At 35.9% G+C, this 19484-nt stretch overlaps 1 protein-coding gene across 3 annotated transcripts in view; it reads right to left on the bottom strand.

Annotated features, from left to right (window-relative positions):
* LOC131431534 (cardioacceleratory peptide receptor-like) overlaps positions 1-8869 on the bottom strand; it is a 305849-nt gene extending 296980 nt beyond the window's left edge. For all 3 annotated transcript variants that reach the window (XM_058597317.1, XM_058597316.1, XM_058597318.1), the window contains exon 1: positions 7899-8869. The gene's annotated coding sequence lies outside the window, so the exon portion shown is untranslated. The remainder of the gene's footprint in view (positions 1-7898) is intronic.
* Positions 8870-19484: the final 10615 nt, after the last annotated feature.

Below are 19484 nucleotides of genomic sequence, written 5' to 3' on the forward strand. Positions count from 1 at the left end.
GATCACCAAATTTATTGTAAAGCTCATTCACACAAAAGGCATGTTGCTCATATAGAGAAAGATCGGAGCTCGGCGGTAAATAGATAACACAAATAACGAAAGAAGTGCTATCGCATGCGACACGGACTGCTATCTGCTCGAGACGGTCCGCTGCATGAACGTAAACAGTATTGCTCTGGATAACTTTTTTGATTCCAATCAAGACACCGCCACCACGGAGATACTGGCTATTCTGAATGTTACGATCACATCGATATATATTATACTGGTCGGTAAGCTCTGCGTCGAGTATGTTGTCATTAAGCCAGGTTTCTGTGAGCACTACCACGTCGTAATCAGAGGCAGAAAGGGACGAAAAAAGTGCGTTGGTTTTCGTGCGTAAACCACGGACGTTTTGGTAATAAATTGTTATTGATCGGTTCGAGTGACGATTAGGTTTGGTTAAAGTTGAGTTATTGGATATCGATGCAGAATGTACGGTGGAATTTGAGCAAACAATGGGTGACGTTGTAGGGATAAGAGTAGACTTGACACCTGCCGTTACATTATTGATATTGAGCTTGTTGTGATTGAAATTGAAATGTCGGTCGTGGTTGGAAATTAAATTCCCGAAAAATGATTCCTTTTTGCCATGTAGACTGCAATAATGAAATAGATTTAAACTGCAGACCAACTCCGACTTTGAAAGACACAAAGGATAGTTCATCAAGATTTTTACCTTTAGGAACTAACTTGTGTACTTCAACAGTCTCATCAGTATTCAGGTTATGCTGTACTAATTCCCGTATATTCTCATCGGTGGCTTTAGGGTCGAAGCCGGACAAGTATAGCCAAAATATATCTTCAGTTGACTTACGTGATGCTAATGGGAGCAAAGCGTTAGGATCGACATCTTTCGTGCCTTCTGATAAATTCGAAGTTGAATTATCTGCATCATCATCTGTCCGGGGGCGTTTACGGGAATGTTTTGATGTTTCACCTTTACTACCGGACTCCTGAAGTGCGGCTGGAATATGCTGTAGAATTTTGTTTATTTTCTGACTGTTTCGCTCCATTTCTTGTCTTAGTTCCAGCAGCACTCTGTTATACTCCTCACTTATGGCGGTTATCGCATTGTTTGTTGATGAGATTGTTTGCCGAAAAGTAGCATTTGCCATCATTTTTGTACAGGCGTTGCACATCCAAAAAAGATTCGAACAATTTGCAATTAGATCGCGGGTCTCGCAGGATTGATTCACGCACTTGTGATGGAATGACGATCTACAAAATCCGCTGCAAACAATTTCTTCGGCTTTGTTCAGCTCACAAGCACAGGCACAACAAACTGAGACGGAATCCATTGTTTGATTGCAAATGGATATTAAGTTTCAGATACTTCTCCGGATCAAAGTTACAGACGCTAGAAACCGGTGTACTCCAATTATACGGAATGAAGCAGGAATCGTTGTATAGTATAAAATCATTGAAAGTATTAAAACGGGTATGAAAATACAGAAAAACACTGATTAAAAATCGAGAACGTTACAAAAGCAACAAGACTGTTTACCTCACACTGTAGAATACACTCAAAAAGTGAATATTGATATTTTCAATAAATCAATCTCGAGTATTGCCATGGCCCCAATTGACAAAACAAAAATTAGTTCTGTCAAATATATTATGGAGAAATATCACGGAATAATAAACAGCATTAGAAGACATATATTTGTATCTGAGAGGAAAATTGTAGACTCAAAGAGAACTAAATAACAAAAACTAAAAGAAATATGCAGTCACTTAGAAAGTCAAAAATGATTATATTCGTAAGCCAACATGCCTTTTATATTACTATTAAACCTACCTGTTATTTCTTAGCATACAGGTACAAACTTAACTACCAGTGCTTGTTTTGATTACAAATCAAAGTACCGCAATGCTATTTTTTGAGACACGCCCGAAGAAATAACTTTCAACAAGAATCTTATTTTTTTTGAATACCTTCAAAATATTTACATGTTGACTTCAATAACAAGATTTAAATAAATATATTTAAAATAAAACGATTTTTAATTAGAGAAAAGTTTTTTTAATTAGGTTTCTTGATTATTAAAATGAAAAAACTTCATGTTCTAATTGAGATGGAAATCATAAATCCAATTATTTCAAATGTCCTATCTTCGTTCGCTTTGACTGTTGACGAGTCAATTCAAGGATAAATAATATTTCTATGGTATAAATCTGGAATATGCACTTGTTTCTTCGTATGTAAATGAACAAAAAACAGGCACGCCTATCGCTTCGTCTTCTAATGAATATAATTTAATAACAAATAAATCTGTCCTGTAATCTTCTTCATCCGGTGATAGTTACGTTAGCGTGACAGGGAGACAAATATCTACCAACAATCCACCAATGCCGTTCGCTTTTTGGAAGAAGTCCATTTTGGCCATATATGAATTGATAGAAAAAGGCCAAATGATACGGAAAAGTAATTTTGTTACATTACAATGCACCTGAACACAAAGTAAAACCGGATACAACCAAAGTACTTAGCTGAGAGCTGCTACCTCTTTCGTCGTATTCACCGGATTTGGCCCTTTCCATTTGTTTTCATCGATGGGCCACGCATTGGCTGAGCTTCGATTCTTACGAAAAAGTAAAAAAAAACTGAGTGTCTGATTAGGTTACTATCAAAGACGGACATTTCTATTGGTGTGGTATCCATGAATTGCCAGAAAGGTGCAAAGTAGTATTACTGGACAGTTTTACCTTGATTCCATTCTTGTCTTGATCAGCTGTCGTGCCGAAGCATCTTCAACGTCGTAATTTGACATAAAATAACAACAACCAATAATTGTCCTATTTGAACTCATCAGCCAGTCCGTAAACATCATTTCGCGACCGCTATGCCGCTTGTTTATTTATTCGAATGGTTTAAATTCTCGATCCCTCAAGTTGCTTTTGTGCTAAGAACCTGGTCACTTTACAAACGACTGCCTCCATCTGCTTGCATCTTCGCATGTCGTCAGCGGGGTTACACACTAGACAACTGCTTGTTTGTGTATCATATTTACATAGGAATAAATACACACAATCACTGCACTTCTTTTTTCGTCGTGGGATATAAATAAAACGGCATGTCTGCAACAGTCAGTAAAACAGCAACCAAACGAAGTCACTTTCATGTCTCGTTATTATTCGGATGCTTATTGAAAAGAACTTTAGCTTCTCGGAATCTATGATTCAGATCCGGTCAACTGGTAGTCATAATTTTTCATTTCCAGGTCTCGATGTATACAGAGCATACTCGTAAAATGAAATTCGAATTTTGATTTGATTTATTCGACAATATCAATAAGCTCTCATTAGCTCTAATTACTGCAATGTCCTCATTACGAAAAAAAGCTTTTTTTTCATAACCATAATACAAGTAGGTTTACAATTTTCCCTACACAAAAATCACAGAATTGCGGAAGCAAATGATGTCTTCATGGTAATAACCATCACCACTTGTGGCTGAACATCCAATTTAAATCTTAATAATTCAATTTTAATTCATATTCCAATAAATAGTTATTAAATAAAATTTCATAATCTCTGATTAAACAGGTTGTGTAACAAAAATAGACCGAATTACGGACAAATTGTTCTGAAAACCGAAAACAAAAAATATTTTTCTTCAATGATGTTTTTTTTTCTTCCTAAAGAGGCTTACTCCCCGAACACAACACAAAGCAAAAATCCGAATACTGATTCATTTAAGAAGCCTACAAGTAGTTCGAAATACATGTCTGTCAAGGACGTTAAGGATGCATAGTATAATGGAAAGTAAAGCTTTTTCGGAATCCTGTTGTGCTAATAATTATGCAATGCATGACACTCTGGCACACTAAGTAAACAATGAAACGCCAAACGAATTTAGAAAGGTACATAACGCTATTTTCTACAAAACCACATTTTTTACGGAATTTGATTATACGATGCAACTCTACAAAACTCCAAGATTTTTGAATTTATCTCAGAAATAAAAATACTCTGAACTTATATATTTTTTTCATCCTCTTACCAGGTATACCGGTATGAAGTGAGTGTTTTTTGTTGAAATGAAACAATAATTATGAATGAGAAAATAGAAAAGTTTTATTAAAAGTATTGGCCATTGCTTTCTACACATCTTGACCTCCTTTCTGGTAATTCATGGATACCACGCCAATAAAAATTTTCGTCTTTGGAATTAAACAAATAAGGCACCCAGTTTTCGACTTCTTCGTAAGGTTCTCAGCCAATGCGTGACCCATCGATAAAAACAACTGGTAATCGGATAGAGACAATTTTGGTGAATACGACGTGTAGTGTGGCATCTTCCAGCCAAGGGGTTTAGTTATATCCTGACTCGATTTTGCTTTGTGTTCGGATGCATTTCTATGTAACAAAATTACTTTTCAATTGAAGAATTTTCGCACCCATAAGAACCAGACGAATCAGACTTCAAAAGTTGTACGGTGCGTCGCTTGTTGTATAATTAACACTCATTCGTATCCGTACTGCAGTCTACAGAATTGTACTGTATTTTTGACACAAATACTGTGTACTGTTTTCTAAACTTTATTGTACTGTATTTTAATTTGTACTGTATTTTCCCATTAAAATGTACTGTATTTTACGCACCAAAAAATTCAAACAGATGTTTAAATCTCTATCGCATCAAATTTCGATTTGTCGCAATACCAAACGTCAGAAAGAACAGTGACAACACGCAGCGAATATAAACACATGCAATCAGTAAATAATTTTGTCACTTTCTCTTCTGTTCATCGTGTGTGTTACATTATTCATTCTTGTTCACAGCGCGTCACCACAATTTTACTAAATTTTATTTATTTAAAGCAAAAGAAAATTTTCTCCAGTGAATAAAAATAATACACTAATCCAAAATCATCGTCTAAAATATCCGATTCTCGAAAAAAACTGTGAGTTTTCGGAAATAAATGTTTGATAATTAATTCATACATTTTTTTAGAACCTTAGAAAAGGGAAATAAAAAAATGAGATCGTGAAAATAAATCATAATAAATCATCTGATAATTATTCGTTTTTGTTTTTTATTCACTATTAGTAGATAAAATGCGAACTGGAAAATATAATGATTTTACAAAGTCGGTGCTCAGTATTTTTTTACGCACAATTTGCTGTTTTTCGAAAAAAATATACGAGCTTTCGAGTTGAAATTCGATTACAAATCGTCGTCGGCACCACAATATTATACGGTGTGAGAGGGGTAAGTAAGACATCGATTCAAGTCGAAAAAATTAGTAAGAAAGCTATGATCTGGCAATCCGTTTGTGGCTGCGGTAAGATTTCGCAACCCTTCGTCACAATTGCATCAACAGGCAATCAAATATACATAAAGGAATGAATGTATACAAAAAACTACTATCCATTAATATAAGCAACAAAGATCTAACTTCTGGCTTATTGCCATTACACGAAATCAACGGTAGAATGGTATACCTCCAAAATGTTATTGAACCCGCCAAATTGTCCGAAAATTCGATCAGTGGAAGAACTTTTTTGCAACAAAAGTAAATCTTAGAAAACATGTAAAAAAGTGTTAAAAATTACCGTCAAGAAGTCTGTGCTGAATCTAATGAAAAACGGTCGCAAAAAGGTGTGCTAGCTAGCCTACAATTGCTAAATGATTAGACAAATAAAAAAAAATTGAAATCGTTTGTGCTAGTTCAATATTATTATATATTGATATTGAATAAAAATTAAAATTTAGCAGTTTTTCCAATGACTGAGTGGAAACATATATTGGAGAAGCCAAATGAATGAAAAACTCACGGAAAAGATGATTTTGATGAGGAACACATCTTTATTTTCTATACAGGGGTGCAAATCAGGAACTCAAGGAAAAACACACAAAGAAATGTGGTCAGGTTTCAAACACTTACAGCTCAGTCTATTTTGTATCAATTATCAATATTATTTCATCATTTGATTGAAAATATCAATAAGTTTCGATTTGAATGTATCAAGCCACGTATTTTCAATTATAAATGATTGAAATTTTGATCAGTAGCGAGCAGTGTCCTATTTTGTCTGATAAAAATCTCCGACATACCGGATTTCCCTGCCATAGACGACGATTTTGAAGGAGTACGCGATATATTAAAGGGAAAGCATCGCTCTGATTGGCCAATCAATGCAAAAGCGAAGCTGTTGGAAGCAAGCGAATCTATAAATAGAGACAAAATTATAGCTAACGTTTCAGTACTACGCGTATCATGCTAGAGGTAGGTTGTTGCTGGACAGCAAGACAAAAGTGCCATAAAACGATTTGAAGCTTTAATTGGTATGCTCTGATCTTGTGTCATGCAAGCTCGGATGAAATTCCATGTTATGTCGTTTCGTCTGAGAAATTGACAACTACCCCAATTTGATTGTAAATTTTGAGTGCTTAAAATTAATTTCTAATTTATATAAGATGAACTCGATTGATAATGAGAAAAACGATTTATTAATTTTAGTTTTTTGACGTAAAGCCGCCATAACTAAGTCCAGTTTTGCAATGACTGAACGGAAAAATTAACAGAAAAGATGATTTTTTGGAAAAAGATACGCTCAGAGACAGGACTCGAACCTGCGTTCTTATGCATTCCGTGCATACGCGCTACCATTTCGCCACTCTGAATCTTGTTTTAGTCACTCTAAAACGCCAGTCAGACACAATAGCCCGCCTGCTGAAAGGGATGCTACGCGGAGGACTGAAACGTTAGGTAAAATTTTGCTTATATTTATTGATTCGCGTGCTTCCAACAGCTACGCTTTTGCATCGATTGACCAATCAGAGCGATGCTTTCCCTTTGATATATCGCTTACTCCTTCAAAACCCTTGTCTATGGCAGGGAAATCCGATATGCTCGCTACTAATCAAAATACGTGGCTTGATACATTCAAATCGAATCTTAGAAATATTTCCAATCAAATAATGAAATAATATTAATAATTGATAAAAAATATACTGAGCTGTAAGTGTTTAAAACCTGACCACATTTCTACGTGTATTTTTCCTTGAGCTTCTAATTTGCACCCCTGTATAGAAAACTAAAGATGTGTTCCACATCAATAAATGACGAAAGCATGGGATGATATACAAAAATGTAGAATCTGAAGTCGTTCAGAACCTTATGGCTGCAATTAAGGCCATGGTTCGCGGATTCGAATATAAAGGCGAAATGAATCGAATGCATGATGTCAAAACTGACTATAATTGTTCCTGAAAATTTGATGATAATCATTAAAAAAAACTTGATTTTTGAGAACGAAGTTTGTGTATGCAGATTTTAAACGGTATCCCCGTCAATATAGAACTTTCTATAAAAACATAGTGTACATAAAGCAGTTATAGATTATGCCAGACGAATAAGCTAAGCTCAACCGAAAAACTTGCGAACTGTTGTTTTTAATGATACCCAAGGAAACAACATTCTTTTGCTGAAATTAAGAAGATGAAATTTCAAGAACCCATATTTAATTCCAAAAGTATTGTTTGTAAATGTCAATAAAAATGTGTTAATCGATCAAAAGAATTCTAGTAACAAAAGATTTCAAACTCGCTAAGCTACAGCGTCGTTTCTGGAAAATATTTTGCTAATCAATATTCGAAATAATCCGACTTTTTGTTTACAACACACATTTCGATTTATTACAACTCATTGTATAAACTGATGTTTCAAAAAGCGAGCAAAGAAATGACAGACGTCTATAAAATATATCCAAATATTTCTACTGGCAACTGCGTAACAAAGAGAGTCTGCAGTTCGTGGTATAAATAATGCATGCCAAAAATATTCAACATTATGCGAATCCTCAATTGTTTGTATTATTTACGTAAGAATAACTAAATATAAACTAACCTTTAAAACAATCACAGCTGCTCCGACCAAATTGTTTCACAGAACGTACCAATTTTTCACACTTTCATTTGAACACAGACTCGCCGCCGTTATGATGCATTTTGCTACCCACTTCTGCTGATAGAGAATTCTCTTCGCATGCATCTTCGCACTTAAAACACCGCTTGAATGTCGCGCAATGTCTTGCCCCTTGTCATTTCACTATGCAGAAAAAAATAATTACGCCACCATCTAATGCACTTTCACACTAATGCCACCCGCGCAGCACTGTTATTTTTTCCCCATTTTTATCATTCCAACACGAAATGGCTTTAATCAGAAACGCAACCAGTAGATGCCTTGCCACGTACCTACGAACCTAACACTCAACCGTGTTTATTTTTTTTCTTCTTTCCTCTCGGCGGGAAAGCGCATCCAAAAGACACTGAGCCGTGGTAAACTATACTCGGTGCCGTCCCGGTCCCGCCGCACCGGTCTCCCGCTATGCCTATTTGTTGTGACGCTGACGGTGCGACACTAAGCGTTCACCAAAATACACAACAATAAATTGCCTTCCCCAAACAACTCTCACTTTCAGCCCCGCCTGATTGACGTTGCTTCACACAGTCGTACTGCCAAGAATTTCGAGTTTCCTCCCTCCAAGTGACAGTAGCACAATGTAATTTTTCCCACCCCCATATTGCCAGTGCAGCATGGTGTCTAGGTTTTGTTTTTCTTGTTTTCAATTTTACCGACCACAATATATTAAACCGCAACCGATAGCTGCTAGATAAAGATCCGCCAAAAAGGTTCACCGTTAATAGGAAAACTGGATGGTAATTTAGGGTACGAATTTTCCTCCCATCCTGAGCTGAGTCGAACAAAGTGTTCGTTTATCTGACCAAACGCGAAGTCGTCGTTTCTTTCGGTTGGGGCTTTTCCCGCAAGTCGAAGAATATTCCCGTTCACCAGACCGAACCGTTGCTTCCGAGTGGCGGAGTCCAACTGACTGTACCGTGCGGCTTACCGAAAATAAGCAAAAAAAAGTGTACGTAAGACAGAAAGCAAAACAACTTTACGATGCCGCATCGCACTGTGAGACCAACTTTCGAGAGATATCCCCGCCTGGCACAGTCTTTGCTGCTTTAGTCCAGCTCGTGTCTCGAAACCGATGACCGACTACGGATCGCTCGCAGCGGAAAACGTGGAAACATGCTCATAGAAAGGAAATGTATGAATGAATCGGCTACGAAAACGCAAGTCAAGACCCTCGAAGCCGTACTCTCGTCGGGTCGTTCAAGTAAGATACAAACACACGAACACGGTGCAACATTCCATCAAGGAACCCCTGACCATGCGTCACCGTGGTAGCGACAACAACAATCAAAAGAATCCCAATTGAAACGGATCTTCGCTCGACGTTCGTTTCTCTGATATGCAAGAATGTTTACTGGAAACTTGGAATTTCATCTAGGACTAAATCATCATTGGGTTAATTTGATAATTCCAAATGTTTTCACCACATAGCTCAAAGATGAACTCAGAGATTGGTTATCCAAAAATTCACGAACGCTTACAGTGTTTTAATTTCTTGCCTCAAGAATTGTCATTAGATTTTGTTTTTCTTGTTTTCAATTTTACCGACCACAATATATTAAACCGCAACCGATAGCTGCTAGATAAAGATCCGCCAAAAAGCTCCATCTAATGGTGTGATAATGCCCTTCTCTTGCAATTTTAAATAGTATCATTAAAACATTTTTAAGATCCTATCCTTGACCATTAATATTGTGAGTTTATCAAATAACCAAGGAGCAGATTTCAAACGAAAATATTTCTAAATTGAATCTTTCATCTCCGAGGAAATCTGTTGCAATGGAGTTTTTCAGTTACGTTACATATACCGTTACATATGATAAAAAAGAACCGGAATTTTATTAAAAAACTCAAAATTTCAATTTTTAATAAAATTGTTTATTATCGCCTTCAAAGTACTCTCCTCCTGCGGCAATGCATGCATGCCAACGCTTGATCCAATTTTCCATACAAGTTTTATAGGCCGCCGAAGGTATGGCCTTCAGTTCACACAGCGAATTCTCTTTTATGGTCTCTAAGGTCTCAAAACGCGTTCCCCGCAATGGCAATTTGAGTCTGGGGAAGAGGAAAAAGTCACACGGGGCCATATCTGGAGAGTACGGTGCTTGGTTGATGATATTGGTTGAGTTTTTGGCCAAAAACTGCGACACAACCAACGCTGTGTGAGCCGGCGCATTTGAATGAAATACAGTTTTTTTGGCACCAGCCGAGAAGCGACGCGTTTCAAACCCAAAACATCAGTTAAAATGTGTTCGGTTGATCCATAAGAGATGCCCAACAACACAGCAACCTCTCTAATCGGTACAGAACGATTTTGCAACACGATTTGTTTCGCCGATTCAATGTTTCCTTCAGTAACAGATGTTGTTGGGCGGCCAGGGATGATCTCATCATGATCCAAGCTTGTACGACCACCTTTGAAGCGTTTATACCACTCGTATGCCTGTGTTTTTCCTAGACACAATTCACCAAAGGCCTTTTCTAACATTTTCAACGTTTCGGAACACTTAAATCCATTTCCAACACAAAATTTGATGCAAGCACGTTGTTCTAAATTTTCATCCATTATAAAAATCGCCACACGAAAATTTTTCAACTTCTTTGTATAGACGCCAAACAAAAACTAATCGTACAATATGCGTCAGAATTGGACAGAATGTGTATAAAAGTGTTGCCAACGTTGAGAGAATAAAAGTTTACCGGTTGGACAAGCGCGGGAATTTTAAAATGAAAATTCCGGTTCTTTTTTGATCATAAGGTACCTTCACTCGAACCGGAAATGTTCTCCACTTGCCTTTCAAATTTGATTAAAACAATATCTTTCAAAAAAACCTAATTTTATCGAAATTCGTTTAGTCATCTTCTAGAAAATTCAGTCGATGAAAAATGTACGGTAAGACTTTTACGACAGTTATGCTATTATATCTTCTAAACCGGACGTGATAACCATCTAATCTTCGAACATGATCCACCATTCAATAGTAGCTCTCAAACGAGCCTAGATTTTTAAATCGGCGGAGCCATCTCTGAGAAAATTGAGCGATGAAAAACAACGCGTTTTGCCGTTTACGTCACCTATACCTTCACATCTCCGGAACCAGAAATGACAACCATTTGATCTTCAAACGTGATACACAATTTAATAGTAGCTTTAAAACGAACCTAGACATGTTAAAACCGGCCTTAGCCATCTTCGAGAAAATTTAGCGATAAAAAAAACAAAACGTTTTGTTGGTTACGTCACTCATACCATTATGTCTCCGAAACCGAAAGTGCCAGCAATTTGATCTTCAAACTTGATCAATGGTCTAAGCGTATCCTTCAAACGAGTCTAAGCTTGTTGGAGCCGGTTCAGCCATCTAAGAGAAAATGGAGTGGTAAAAAATATCGTGTTTTGTCGCTTACATCACTTATACCATTATATCTCCAGAACAGGAAATGCCAGCCATATGACCTTCGAGCTTGATACATAACTCAATAATAGCATAACTCAAACGAGTGAAGGCTTGTTAAAATTGGCTCAGTGATCTCTGATAAAATTGAGTTGGTAAAAAACCAAAACGTTTTGTCGGTTACGTTACTCATACCATTCTATCTCCGGAACGAGAAGTGGCAGCCAATTGATCTTAGAATTTGATCCACAATTCAATTGTGGCTTTCAAACTAGCCTAAGCTTGTTGAAATTGGTTCAGCCATCACCGGAAAAATTGAGCGGTAAAAAAATCTTTCAAAAGTGCACATAAATACACACACAAACATTTTACATTATACTATGGGTCTCCGAGACTCCACTCGAAAGTCGGGTTTTTCAGCAATTCTTGAAAAAAGGCAAAATATTAACATAAAGGTACATTTTTTTAACCACGTAAAACAAAAAAATAGATCTATGAAATCATAAGAACACATAACACATGGGCTGAAAAGTCTCGGGCCTAGCACATAGATGGCGCTAGTTTCATTGCAGCTACTTTTGTTATTTTCAGAACAATGGATTAAAAACAATTTCGTGTTTTAATTTTACACTGCTTCTTGATGGGAAAAATACCGTTCAAGCGAAGCAATGGCTACATAAGAAACAACTTCAAACGTGGTCGTAGAGACACGGATGATGCAGAACGCAGTGGACGTCCAAATGAGGCGGTAACACTGGAAAACATAAAAAAAACACAAAATCGTTTTGAATGCCCGAAAAGTGAAGTAGCGTGAGCAAGCTGAATATATCAAAAGATATCAAAAGAACGGGTTGGCTTTATATTGCATAAGCATTTGACTATGAGAAAGCTCTGTTCAAAGTGGGTGCCGCGTTTGTTCACTGTTGACCATCTACGAGAACGTGTTGATGATTCTGAGCAGTGTCTGGCCATTTTCAAACGTAATAAACCGGAATTTTTGCGTCGATATGTGACAATGGATGAAACATGGATTCATCACTTCACTCCGGAATCAATACGATCGTCATCTGAGTGGACCGCAACCGGAAAGATTATAGCCTGTGTATTTTGGGATGTGCGTGGTGTAATATTTATCAACTATCCTGAGAAAGGAAATACCATTAATAGTGAATATTATATAGCGTTATTGGATCTCAAATTGGAGGCTGAAATTGCAAAGAAACGACCGCATATGGTGAAGAGAAAATATTGTTTCATCAAGACAACGCACGTGTCACATGTCAATCAAAACAATGGCAAAACTACGTGAATTGAACATCGCGTTGCTCCCACATTCACCGTATTCGTCAGATTTGGCTTCCAGCAACTACTGGCTGTTCGCATACCTGAAAAAATGCGCACCGGGAAGAAATTTCGCACGAATAAAGAGGTTACCGCTGAAACTGAGGCCTATTTTGAGGCAAATCGTTCTACAAAAGTGGCATTGAAAAGTTAAAGCGGCGCTGAAATGATTACGATGCTCTTGATGGAGATTACGTTGATGAATAAAGAATTTTGAATCAAAAAACTACAAGGATCAGCCCCATGGGGTTGTTCGAGCCGTTGATGTGGAACAAGGCAACCAAAATTTCTAATGATCTACAATCAAAAAGTTCAATCAATCCGAATCAACACCGAACATCATTTGTCTTGATTTGCATTTGTTTTATGACCGACGAAATTACACCATTATCCCAAATATATGCAATTATATCTTTGTACATACTTGCGATTTCGATAATTAAGCTTCTCTTCGCTTCTATCGTTTACTCCTCCAAAACCGTCGTCTATGGCAGGGAAATCCGGTATGCTGATTTTTATGAGAGAAAATAGGCTCGCTACTAATCAAAATTTAAATCATTTATAATTGAAAATACGTTGCATGATACATTCAAATCGAAACTTAGAAATATTTCCAATCAAATGATGAAATAATAATAATAATAATAATTGATACAAAATAGACTGAGCTGTAAGTGTTTGAACCAGACCACATTTCTACGTGTGTTTTTCCTTGAGTTTCTGATTTGCACCCCTATATAGAAAATAAAGATGTGTTCCACATAAAAAATCGTGTTCTCTTTGTAAGACCCGGGACTTTTCAGCCCATGTGTTATTGTGCTGGTATTATTAGAATTTTAAGTTAAAATACCCTTTAGTACACTGCTAAGATTTGAAAACGTTTCTTAAAATATATTCAATATTTCTATGCACACTTATAAATCACGATCCATTTGTACTGCAGAAGTTTAGCGCATCAATGAGTGATTCCACTGGGCATCATGATTTTTTTTAATTTAATTTCCATTTTTTATGCGGCTCAGATTTTGCATAAGTAGTCTTCATTGTTAAAAAGGAAAATTTGCTTGATCAGTTTGACAGTTAGATTGGTTTGGTGTTCGGCCCTGTTTTAGATAACTATTGGAACTACATGAAGGAAGCATTAACTGTGGAAAAAATCAAAATATTCGCGGAAAAAAATCTTCTTCTGGTGCTAGTATTCCGCATAGATAAGAAAATATTTGAATTACATATGTATGTGTGTTTATGCGTACGTGTGTATGTGACAAAAATATGCACTAACGTTTCTCCGAGATAGCTCATCCGAGAAATTTTTTGAATTTTGTATGGATCCGACTTCCGGTTCAGGAATTACAGGGTGGCCCTTACTCTGGCGTGCCTCATGTGAGAATGAAGCATTAGTGAAAATATTGCATCACTTTATAGACTCATACGATTCGCTTCTGATTTGAATAGCCAATTAGAGCGATGCTTTCCAACTGATATATCGCTTACTCCTTCTGAACTATCCCCAATTTCTGTTAAAAGGGCACCGAATCGCGAACGGTAGCATGCGGTGAGAGAATCACGTATACGGAAACTGTACACACTCGGCGAACAAGCTTTTTCAAATTGTGTGGTCGATTTTTCCAAGCTTCATCTTTATTTTAGTTCTCAATTGGATTGGAATCGGGCGACTGAGAGGGCCTATCCAAGGTCACGACACCATTTTGCTCCTTTGCCCATTCAAGACGTTTTTGCACATATTTTTCACTCAACATCGGTTTTTGCAAAATACTTCGAAATTTCAATTTTTTTACGATCAAATGTCTGCGAACAGTTCGGCATGATATATTTAAATCTTTTTTGGTGAAGCACCTTCGCATAAAGTTTATGTCGGATTCTTCAAAAACTGGTCACAAATCCTTTTTTCGTCTTTTTCCGACAAAGCCGCGAGTTGGAAAGTCGTCGATATTTTTCACCTCTTTAAAACTACTAAACCCACTTACTCACACACTGTTTCGACTTTTTCATGTGTTTCGCCGCAACAGCTTGGGTCATTTTGAGACCTTTCGGGTGCGAGCACGAAAAAACTGTTTCGAAGTGAGAAGCGTGCGCGGTACTCATTTTGGAAAAATGCTGAAATCGAATTGTGAACAATAGTCAGCCGATTTATTCTCGCATTGCATCAATGACACTACTGCCCTCTGTGTTAAAAAAAATTATCACACTGTTCCACTTTACCGAACGCGAGTAATCGTGACCACGCTTTTGTGTAACAGACTGTATACATAAAGAAATGCCTCCAAAAGTGCCTAGCTCCACTTTCGAGGTCACACAATGGCCCTACGCTTTTCTGGGTGGATTTAGCCTCATGCCATTACTCGAAAGATCTTAATGGACAAGGCTAATGAGGATCAACTTCGAACCGAAGGCTTGTAATCTTATCCAAAAATCGCAAGTTTACAAAATTGTAGGGATAAATGCTAAACTAGAAAAAAATGCCACGTTTTAGATTTTCCGATTTAAAAATTCGAATTTATTTCAAAACTATAAGAACTATAAAATATATTAGTTTTTCATATTTTGAAAAATAGTGTTAAATTTTGAATTACTTTGTAAATTGAGACAAAAGAACAAGTTTCAATATAATACTTCGCATTGAGAGAATATAGGATTTTTATTAAATATGCAGATAAAAATGTTGTTTTTTTTCTGAGCCGTAGTTTTCAATCGATCATGTATTGCCAAAAAATTACCAAAGAAAACATTTCAAAATGTAATTAACCACCTAATTATATTGCTGTAGATTATTTACCCTTATTTCGAATGCAAATGCATTTAGAAGCATTTAGACCATGAGACCAAATGACAAACAAACAGCTTTTTTTTCACTGTTCATAATTTTGACAATATTTATAGCTTGTTCGTGATAGAATCTGGACAGATTAAATTTGGAATAAAATAAGTTCGCTGTTAGTTCAATCCAAGATGCATTTTTTCATAATTAAATTGTGCATTATTAGTCATCTTAAAACTAATCACAATAACTTAATTAGGCTGCATGAAGAAACTAAAAGCTTTTGAGTTTAATCCAGTCATTAGTGTCTGTAGAAACTTCTCTTCAAGCGATTTAGCTGCATTTGTTCGAGATTTTCGATTTTTTGTATTGTTGTTTATATTGAGAGAGTTCTTTCTTCACGAGAGCCCAATACCGCTCAATAGGTCGCAAATATTTTTTGAGAAAATTGTCCTTTTATTTGCCACTACGTCGTTCCATTGCATGTTAGTAGAAACAGACATTCCGGAAAGCTACTTAAAGTCTTCCTGCACATAAGTTTTATCGTCCATTATCATGCAGGAAAACTTCGTCAAATATTCGCGATACAACGTGCGAGTTCGGGTTTTAGTCGGCATTTTTAAACACCTTTGGAATCTCAAAAATCACTTTATTTTTGAAGAGAGAAAAAAACATTTCTGATCGGTTCAGTAGCTAATGAGAACATGAGATGAAGCTTAAATAAAACGATAACAGAAGCTTCATATAGATCGTTGTCGTATAATGAGAGATAAGACTAATAGCTCGAAATTCTCCACTTTTTCTTAGTGTTAAGAAGAATGGTCGTGAGTTTGGGTATGATATTGAAATTGAAAAAAGCGAACTCGGAAAAAGTAAAAACAATATTTTCGATCTGATTCTCTGAAAGTTTGGAGATGATCGGTTGAATGGATGAATTTTGCCGAACATTTTGTTGTGATGCAATATGAGTCCATCTGAGAACCTGCGTGAAACGATTCGTATAGAGAGAGAGTTGAGCTGCTATCCCTCTCTGTTCTTAATATTTCGAGGATATTAGGCGGGCTCTCGCCCCACTCAATTGTGATTAACTTATGTGATATTGCTTTTGGAATGACATTATTGATCGTTCCCGTGGTACGTGTAGGCGGAATTGATTCTTTACCTGTAACCCCATTCCATTTTGAACCTTTTATAACGTCATTTTGATTTTTGTACACATGAGCGTTGAAGATTATCGAGGTAGTACATAGGGGAAAGGGGGGCCAAGCAGAGTTTACTTAATATCTCTTTCGGTTTATGGTGCCAGCTACTGAAGGAAATGGAATTTCGTTTTGAAACACACTCGAACTTTACCATGAGTTTTTTGTCAATTTTCTTGTTTAAATTTATGATACTAGTCTTTTCTTTAGGTGCGTTCGAAATTATCACTAGCACATGAGGTATCACAATTCATATAAAAAAAAAGAAGTTTCATAGTTTCACTTGCGCTTCAGCAACGTATTATGATTTTCGTTTCCGAGCATTATTGGGATTGTTACGAGTCGGAAAGAAAAAATGTTTCTTTTGTTTGTTTGGGGTAGGGAAGGCGGCGTGTTGTACACCGCACAGAGACTTGTAACCTTCCTTTGCCCGAGCTTGTGCATACTCTAATTTTTAATTATTTATTTTTCGACAGAATAATTTGCAAAAGTTAATTTTCTACTCGGTGTCATTTTTGAACAAATTGTGAAAAAAAAATTTCTAACCATCACTTGTTTGGTTTTTGAAATATTCATATATATATATATATATATATATATATATATATATATAAATATATATATATATATATATATATATATATATATATATATATATATATATATATATATATATATATATATATATATAATGTAAACGGCATTATCGTGATTTTTTTTTAGATCGTTCTGAACAATTACTTAATGTTACGAATATTTAAGATGAAAATAGTTTTGAGTCGGGTTATTAATTATTGAAGACAATGTAAATTTTTATACGCGATAAATATCTCATTTTAATATTGAAAATGAATAAATTAAACCAAAATGTGCCCGCTTTGCTCCTCCCTTCCCCTACGTCACTCGGTCACTAACGTTGAACTAACATTATTTTCCTTCCTACAGTGAATTGCATGGTTGTCATCATTATAAAGCATGATGTACTATGCTATTTCAGGTTAAATCACGAAAATTTACTAAACAAACCCATGCCTTTGAATAACTATAATAATTCAATCAGTAAACAATTCAATTTCGATTGATTTGCATAATTTATTAAATTATTATACCAATTTCTACCCACGGACCACCAGAATGTATATGTGTTATACAGCACTCATAAAAAATGAAAATTCTCAACGCGTGTTATGAAAACACACGCTTCCATTCCATCCTGCCGCTTTACTAACTGAAGCTCAATCAATTCCCATCAATTTTATGAATGAAAACTTCGTCGACTTGAAATCTCTCCATTAAATTTATTTCGAAGTACTCTCCGTTACGAGCGACATCGTCGATTGCACCACTGAGAGAAGCATGAGCATACGACGTGACATTTTTCCAAGCAACAAGAACGCAACGTTACTTATGTCACGTACGCAGACCCACCTGTTGCGGGAAGCACGTGCTTCGAAACAGCTGCTCCAGAATTGGCGAACCGGAGCGTCTCACTCTCTTTCCACTTTCACTGTATTCTTTGCAATAATTCAGTTTTTCTATGTATAAGCTTCCATTAACCAAAGAATGATACAAAATCATCAAATTTTTAGTATAGTATCAACATTAACATTTTAGAGACGAAATATTAACGAAGAACAACAGTGGAATTGAATAATAATTACCACATTCTCAAATTTTGTTCACAATACCCCATCCAAGATGTTTTGATGTTTTTATTATATTGTGAAGGTCATGATAATCTTTTTTCTGTATCAATGAAACGACTTTTGTTTAAGAAGGACATTTCATAAATTCATTGATCTGTTTTTAAGGTGCGATCTCAACTCTTCTATACATCACTCTATATTTCCAAGGAGGCCTGCATCACTACCTAAGATCTCCTATTCCATGTACTAAGAGTTAAAACAAAAGTATGCCGCAATTATATCCAGAATACAAAATATATAAATTATTTCACACATTAATATGAAACGGGTTCAAAAAAATGTATATCGTTTTCTTTTTGCCTTACTCACATTTTACCTTATTTTGTAAATATAAAAATAGGTACAGAACTCACTAAAGCTTTAGTAAAATTTTCCGAAATTTAGTTAAACGAACATAGTAAATGTTCGTGTTTATGTGTGTATGTGTCACAAATGAAAATTCAAATGAAAGATCTAAAGACCCTATTCAAAATTTTCCTTTTTTAATCAAATCCGACTTGGTATAGTGACCTTAGGTGATTTTAACTGACTTTGGCTACGTCGATTTCTGAATTCGGATTCTGAAAATATCTGGAATGGAAGAGCTCAATCGTTTTCCCAAAAAGCAAAAATTCAAATAAAAAGACTTATGGTCCCCCACAAAATTACTGAATTTTATCCGATTCCGACTTCCGGTTCTGGAATCACAGGGTGATGAGTTTGAAATCACAAGATGAAGTTGGGATCAAAACTATTGCAATAATTTCGTCACATTTATTTTAGGCCAAACGAACCGTTTTTGGTATTCTGGTTCCTGCACATTTCAATGTTCTGGAAGTTCCGTGAATTATTGACAAAAAACTTTAAATCATTAAAAATTCCGTTAAAATTCGAGATTCGGATTGTTATTTTTTTTTGTTGACTAGTTAAATTTAACTAAAAATGCGGTCTATTTCAATGTATGATGAATAGAACGTTATTTGGGTATACTTTGCACTGAAAATGATACGAACTCTTTAAAATTGAATGATAAATTTCTCGGTTTCGCAGATTATGATAATCTATTACCAAATTAACACGTTGACGGACAATTGCGGCTATAGCCGTCAAAGCGA

The sequence above is a fragment of the Malaya genurostris genome, chromosome 2, assembly GCF_030247185.1.
Source record: "Malaya genurostris strain Urasoe2022 chromosome 2, Malgen_1.1, whole genome shotgun sequence".
NCBI classification, from domain to species: Eukaryota; Metazoa; Arthropoda; class Insecta; order Diptera; family Culicidae; genus Malaya; species Malaya genurostris.